Here is a 7,560-nt window from a genome sequence, read left to right as displayed (position 1 = left end):
AAGGTTTATTACTTGGACGACCCAGTACACTTGCTGGTTAGTTAGCGGAGTTGTGAAGAAGTGTTGAGATCACGTTACGTGCATCAAGTTTTTGGCGCCGTTGTCGGGGAACAAACAATTCACGTACCAGGCCTCAATCATATAAATGCATGTCCACGCAAAATAATAGACATAAAGAATCAAACAAATCAAAGATTATAATCATAGAAAGAGAATAATGCACACAAGAAGGAAAATAAGTGGTTATAAGATGTAACCACACAATTAAGGCTCAAATCTCACAAGGTTGTGTTCTTAGCTCAAAACATGTTCCACAATATATATATATATATATATATATATATATATATATATATATATATATATATATATATATATATATACCAGATGTCCCGAAGTGGATCAAGGAGGGAAAGGGGAAGAAGAAGTAAAGAAGGAGGTTATGATGAATGCTGTATGATAAATGCAAGAACAATAAAGTAAATATGAAGTTAGATGCAGCGGTAGTCTGCACGCATATGCTTGTTAGTATGAAGTTAGATGTGGCGGTAGTCCGCACACATATGCAACTGCAGAAATGTAAATATGAAAACTTTGAAAATAAAGAACTGAAAATAAAGAACTGATTGAAAGTTTTATTGAATGATTGAAATAGGGAAGAAGAAGAGCTAGGGAAGAAGAAGAGCTGGAGAGCTTACAAGGGAACTCTCAGAGCCTCTCTCTCTAACTTCTCTCTATGATGTGTAAACTGAAGGGTGCCTCTCAATGAATGCAAGGCTTCCTTTTATAATTGGAGATTCTACTGTTTCTATAGTACAGGTGCACATTACCGGTACTATTTCTACAGTACAAGTTAATAATGGATTTTTTGATTACATGGATTTTGAAGATTAAAGACTAATCCTCTCCTAGGTCGATACCAAAGCAGTCGTCTTCATTCTGGTTATAACTGTTTGAGGATTCTGCTAAGGAAGTGGGATCATCTTTGTGTTTTTTGTCTTCTTCAATCATCTGCATGATTTGCTGAAGATGTTTTGCTAGAGTTTCTTTTGATTGAGCTCCTGCGAGGGCTGCAGCAATTTGGGCTTTTTGATTGAGGAACAGGGCAGTTTCTGGATCTGAAATCTTTTGACTTTCAGGATTGGATTTGAACCATTCTCTGACCTTCTCTGGGTAGGCCATTGAGGCATCAAATTGAGACCACCATTTGACATAACCATGCCTTTGTAGGATTGGAAATGATTTGGGGTGGTTTGGTTTTGCATATTTGTATTGCCATGAGAATACCCATGCCAAAGAAAATGTTGAGAAAAATTTTAACATTACAGGAACACATGTTTCCTGACTGTTAAAGTTTGATTGAAAAAGTTTATACCCTTCATCTGTCGGTGAGGGTAAAATTTCTTGGATTGGTCCAAAGAAGTCCCACCATTGGTAGAACCACTTTGGAAAAACATAATTGGTTTTTCTTTTAAAGTAAATTAACCATGAATGTCTGAACTGAGTATTTTGAAACCAAAATACTTTAGTCCAGGCTTCCATGTAGTCCCAATAATTAAAACCTATTGGGTCATAATTTTGAGAAAATTTTTGAATTTTGTTTAGGTTGTTCCCAAATTGCTTTGGGGACAAAATTTTGAGAATTTGGATGGTTGAATGGGTTATAAATTCAGGATTGGTTTTATCTTTGTAATGTTTAATAGATACTGAGTCAGTATCTATTAAGATGAATTCGTAAAATTGGCGAGTTTTGTTAGCTGCTAAGGGTCTGAAGTGGAATCCAGTAGGGAAAATTTTTTGGATGACTTTGTTTGGGGAGCTATCCCAGAATTCAGGCTCTATGTGGATAATATTTGCGGTTTTGTTTGTAAATACGTAATTGGTTTGGGTTTTTTGAATTTTGGTAGTGGTTGAGGATGTTGGGGGTGTCGAGACGACAGACTTTTCTTTTCCTGTTTGGATGACTGTTTTACGATTGGCTACTTGAGATATCAATTGAGATAGGTCAATTTCTTCATCTGACTCACTGCAAAGGTCAGCCCAAGATTTTTTGTTGAGTTTAGTGAGACCTTGGTCCTGTAAGGCCAGGAGGGTTTCGATTGGGATGGCATAGTCTGCTTTGGATTGTTTGGCTTGATTGTTTTTTGGTTCAAAAGATTTTTGGGTGGGTTGTTGGGTAGATGACCCAGATTGTTGAGTGAGTTGTTGGGTAGATGACTCCGTTGGGGTGCTAGACCCAGATCTTCTGGTTGACCCTGGTAGGGCTAGGCGAATGCCTCTGCCTCTTGCTGAGGCTAAGGTTGCCTTTTTAGGCATCATCTTTCTGCTTATCTCTCTGCAAATATTCACGTGTGAGAAAGTCAGGGAGAGAGTTTGAGTTGCCCTTGATGTACTCAATATCAAAATCAAAGACACTTAAAATAGCTTGCCACCTGGCAAACACTTGTTTTGATGCAAGATTTTTATCATCATTTTGTAAAACATCTTTAGCCGATTTACAATCAACTCGGACTAAAAATTTTTGATTGAGTAAGTCAGATTGAAATTTTGTGATGCATAAAACAATGGCCAAAATTTCTTTTTTGATAGTGGAATATTTTTGTTGAGTACTATTCCAATGTTTGGATGTAAATGCAATGATACATTCTTTATCATGCAATTTTTGTTTCCACTATTTTGAATGCATGAGGAACAGGTAAGTAAAGACAAGGAAGATTGCGGACTTTGGTTTTAAGGAACCTGATAATATCAGAATGTTTTTCTGTCCAAGGTGGAGGATTTTTCTTAAGCCTATCATGGAGAGGCTTAATGAGTTTATTAAGGTTTGGGATGAACTCCGAAACATAATTGAGACATCCTAGGAACCTCTGGAGCTGAGGTTTATCAAGGATATAATCTGGAAACTTTTCTGCAAACAAAATTGATCTTTCAATTGGAGTTATAGTGCCTTGGAAGATTATATGACCAAGGAATCGGATTTTTGTTTGGAAGAGAACAATTTTTGACTTAGAGACAGCAAGACCGTTTTTTTGGATGATGTACATAAAAGTTTTAACATGCTTGAAGTGTTCATGTAAAGATTGGGAAAAGATTAAAACATCATCAATGTAAACGATTGCAAAGTTTGAATATGGATTGAAAATATCGTTCATAATTTTTTGAAATTCGGATTGGGCGTTTTTCAGACCAAAGGGCATTACATTCCATTCGTATTGTCCAAATGGAACTGTAAATGCTGTTTTGTATCGGTCTGATTCGGTGATTTGGATCTGCCAAAAACCAGATTTCATATCAAATTTTGAAAAAATGTTTGCAGAGTTTAATCTATTAAGCAAATCTTTTTTGTTTGGAATAGGATAACGGATCCATTGTAAGGCTTCGTTCAAAGGTTTGTAATTGATAACAAGCCTAGGAGTTCCTCGTTCTATCTCAGCTTGCTTATTAACATAAAAAGCAGAGCAAGACCAAGGACTCTTGCTAGGACGAATTAAACCTTTATCCAAAAGATCTTTTATTTCTTTTTGACAATGCTGCAAAAGCTGCTCATTCATTTGAATGGGGCGGGCTTTTGTAGGGATTTTTGATTCTTTAAAATTTTTTTCATAGGGAAGATCAACAACGTGTTCTTTCCTATTCCAGAAAGCATGAGGCAAATCTGAACAAATAGACTTCTCAATTTGATTCAAAAGATTCTTAATTTTGTCCTGAATCTTTGGTTGGGAGAGTTGGGATTCAAGGGTTTTAAAAGAAATTTCTTCTTTTAAGAAACAAATCTGTCTTGTCTTGGATTCAATAAGGTTTAAAGATTTTTGTTTTGGTGAATCCAGAAACTCAAAGAAAGTTACTTGTCCTCCTACAAAAGAGGTAAGTCCCGGAAAGTCTGCTAGATAAGGAAACAAAAGGATTATGAAAGGTGTCCCCAAGACCACATCATTTTTGATATCTTTTGCAATAATAAATTCGGTGGGAATTCTGATATTACCCTTTTCAACAAAAGCATCTGTTAGTTTAAAATTGACACTTAGCCTTTCGCCCGTTATTGAGCTAAGGCGCTCAGTAGATTTTTCGAAATATTTTGTGGGGATCAGACCTTCCCTAATACAGTTTGAATCTGCTCCTGAGTCAAAGAGTGCAATGGTGTCGAAAACAAAATCTTTGACGACAATACGGACATGAACACGATGTTTCATAAAAGAAAATACATTGATAATTCTCAAAATTTCTTTTCCCTCATTGTCATCAGAAATTTTATTTTCTTGTTCCTTAGAACACTCTGTTTGATTTAAAAGGAGATCAAGTTCTTCATCACCAGATTCTTCCTCTTGCATTAATTGAGAGAGAATAAGTTGATGATTGTCTTGGTTTCTCTTGATTTCCTTAATTTCTCTTTTGAGGTTGTTGACCTCAGACTGGAGATCTTGAATAGTTATGGGACGAATAACTTGTTTTTCTAATTTTTTGAAAATGGGTTTAACATCATATTTATTGCTAAGGACCAAATTTTTGGGTTTTTTCTCCTTTTGTAAAAATTTTTTTAGTTTCAAAAGGAAGTCTTTCTTTTGTTCAGGATTGTCAATAGCCTCAATAGCATCAAACAGGAGATCTTGATCTTTGGATAAAACACCAATTTGCTTGACATCTGAATCTGAGGATGATTCAATGTCATCGATTTCAATGTTATTGATATCATCCGAAGATTCTCGGTCAGAATCATTTTCTGAACTTTCTAACATCAGATTATTAATCTGTTCCTCAATCAGAGGATCAAGGTTTAGATTATTAATCTTTCTTTTTATCCGGCAGTATTTGCTAATATGTCCAGGTTTCTTACATGTATAGCAAATAATGGGGTTCTTTTGTGGGTAATTTTGGAAATTCTTTTGGAAACTCTTTTCATTTTTAGGGTTTTGAAAACCTTTTCTAGATCTTCTGAAATTCTTTTCAGGATTAGGTTTAATAAAAACTTTTCGATTGGATGGTCTTTTGGATTTCCTTGGATGACAAGCAGGAAGACCGAATTGTTCGCAGAAGGTTCCCAGATCAATACGGTTTTGGTTTTTCTCTCGAGCAAGTTGCCTTTGGATTTTGTCATCTTGACAAATCTTTAGAGCAACCTTCTGGATAAAAGAAACCAGTTGACCATAACTTAACTCGTCATAGGGTATTATCCCATCCGGGGTTAAGCTACGTATTTTGTCCCTTACTTTATCTCCTAGGGATTTTGGGAGACCAACAAGGAACTTTTCTTTCCAAAAAGGTTGTTGACTGTCTTCTCTGGTGTAAACCCTAGTAAGAAAGGTGTCTTTATACCACCGGAAATCAGACAAAGTTTTGCATCTGAGATTGGAAAGTAGTTCAGCTGAACGATCTTTCCAAAGAGATGGATCACCAATGAAATGGCTTGCTATGGTAAAGATCAGGGTATTAACAGCATCGGGGATGGGTTCTCCGTCATCACCAATGATAGGTTCATTCTGATCATTGACTTTTATGGCAGAGAAGATTGATTGTTTTTGGTTATCTGAAAGGTAGTTATCCCACCATCCTTTGAGTTGGCCACTGAAACCGGAAACAATAACATTGGCTATTGCTTCCTCAGAAGTCTCATGGGCCGCTTGATAGGCTGTGCCTACCATAGTCATATGCTGAAGCATACTCATGATGTTATATTCAGTTTTACCATCTATGTTCCATTCATAGACATTATTGGCATTGAAGCTGACAAAACCTAGTTCCCTTTCTTCGAGAGCTAGGTCGGGAGCGGATACACGATTATAACCATACGCAGAGGGTTTGGTTAAACCCTTCCACTTGGTTAGGGAGTTTGTCAGAATAGGGCTGATCTTGAGGGATGATTTGTGGGAATCATCACTTTGTTCGGAGGAGGAGTCATTGGACTCATGACAAAGGGCATTAACAGCTTTGGATGAGCGTGTTTGAATACGAGAAGTAGACTCACCAGAGTTAGGAGTTTCAGGGACAGTAGAGAAACGGTTTAAAAGTTGGTCAATTTTTTGAATAACTTCTGAATCACCAGATTGTTGTTTTAAAATGGAAGTTTTAAGACTTTGCTTTGCCTTACTACTAATTTTAAAAGGTTTAAAAAGGGGTTTCTCAATACTTTTAGAAGTAGAGGCTTCAGAAACATTTTTCAAAGAAAAAGTAGATCCCGAAGATGAAAGGTTGTCACTTAGACATTGTAAAAATCTATTGGTGTAATTTGATTGTTCAATAAGATTTTTAATATCTTTTGGGGCGACAGCTTCATCAATATTTTTTTATTTAAAAGGAGAGGCCATAACAGGGTTATGTCCTTCCGTGTTTGAAATTACAAAGGGTCCTTTTGGAGGAAACTCAGATCTAACTAAATTCCCATCTTTAACCTTCCAAGTTGAAATAACATTTGCTGAAAGCAAGTTTTCTTTGTTTTTGAAAGGATAAACAAGATTGTTTTTGATGGAATAAGCATGAAACCATTCAAAGAAGGGAATATGCATCTTAACTTCTTTTAGAAAATTGTAATATTTTTCTTTGAATGATGCAATTTGAGCAGCTGTATGCGTACGTAAATACCATTCTCTGTGGAGGTCATATTCCTCAGAATCAAGGTTTTTACGTAAAGCTTCTCTATCTATGATGAATTATGTGCTACTCATTAGGCATTATTCACAGAAGAATATTGAGCACCCTGCATAGATGAGTATGTTGGAGATTGAATGGAAGATTCTATCTCAATATCATCATCTGAATGCTTATCATCGGTTTGATAAACTGGTTGAGAAATGTTTGAATTATTTTGAAATCCCGAAATATTGATTTCAGAATGTACTGGTTTTGAGAATTTTGAAAACTGAGATTGAGAAGTTACGGAAAAAGACCTTCTTGCTGAAGCAAAATCATTAGATGTCCCTGCTTCAGACCTGGAGGAAAAAGAATTTCGTCTGTCGAAGAAAATTTCTACTTTCTCTGATTCATCCTATTTTATTTCTCGTAAGAGAGGTGCTTGTCTAGGTTGTGTAGGGATAGCTCTGTCAATAGACTATGATTGGGGGAGATCAATTTCATCCCACCTTATGAGCCTTGGAATCATGACGTTGGCTTTTGTCATGTCAGTGACAAACAAAGTAGTTTCACGATCTTGGGATTTAAGAAGGACCCTAGAATTACAAGTATTCATAACCTTGTATTGAATCCTATAGATTAAAGCGGCTGGAATGGATCCTTCCTTCATGTTAAGACCATGAATTCGGATGTTCAGGAAGAGAGAGTCAAGGATGTTGGTGTCTAATAAGCTGACCGTTTTGTTAGGAAAACAGTTAAAATAAACTGGACCATGTCCAAGACTTGTTTCAACTGTTCCGATAAGGGAGTCTTGGAAATCATTGTGTCTAATATCTCTCAGACACATGAGGATGGAAGCATTCAAGCCTTCTCGGATGAGAGACTTGACTGCAACTTGAACACACCCTATGTGAAGATATCTGTAGTGGCGGGCATGTTCTCTGACAGATTGTTTGGTTAAGAGATGGAATTCTTCACCGGAATCTGGTCCCAGAGGAA

This window comes from Arachis hypogaea, chromosome 18, assembly GCF_003086295.3.
Source record: "Arachis hypogaea cultivar Tifrunner chromosome 18, arahy.Tifrunner.gnm2.J5K5, whole genome shotgun sequence".
In the NCBI taxonomy this organism is placed as follows: Eukaryota; Viridiplantae; Streptophyta; class Magnoliopsida; order Fabales; family Fabaceae; genus Arachis; species Arachis hypogaea.
The sequence above is the reverse complement of the archived record's forward strand: the minus strand, read 5'-3'. Positions refer to the sequence as shown.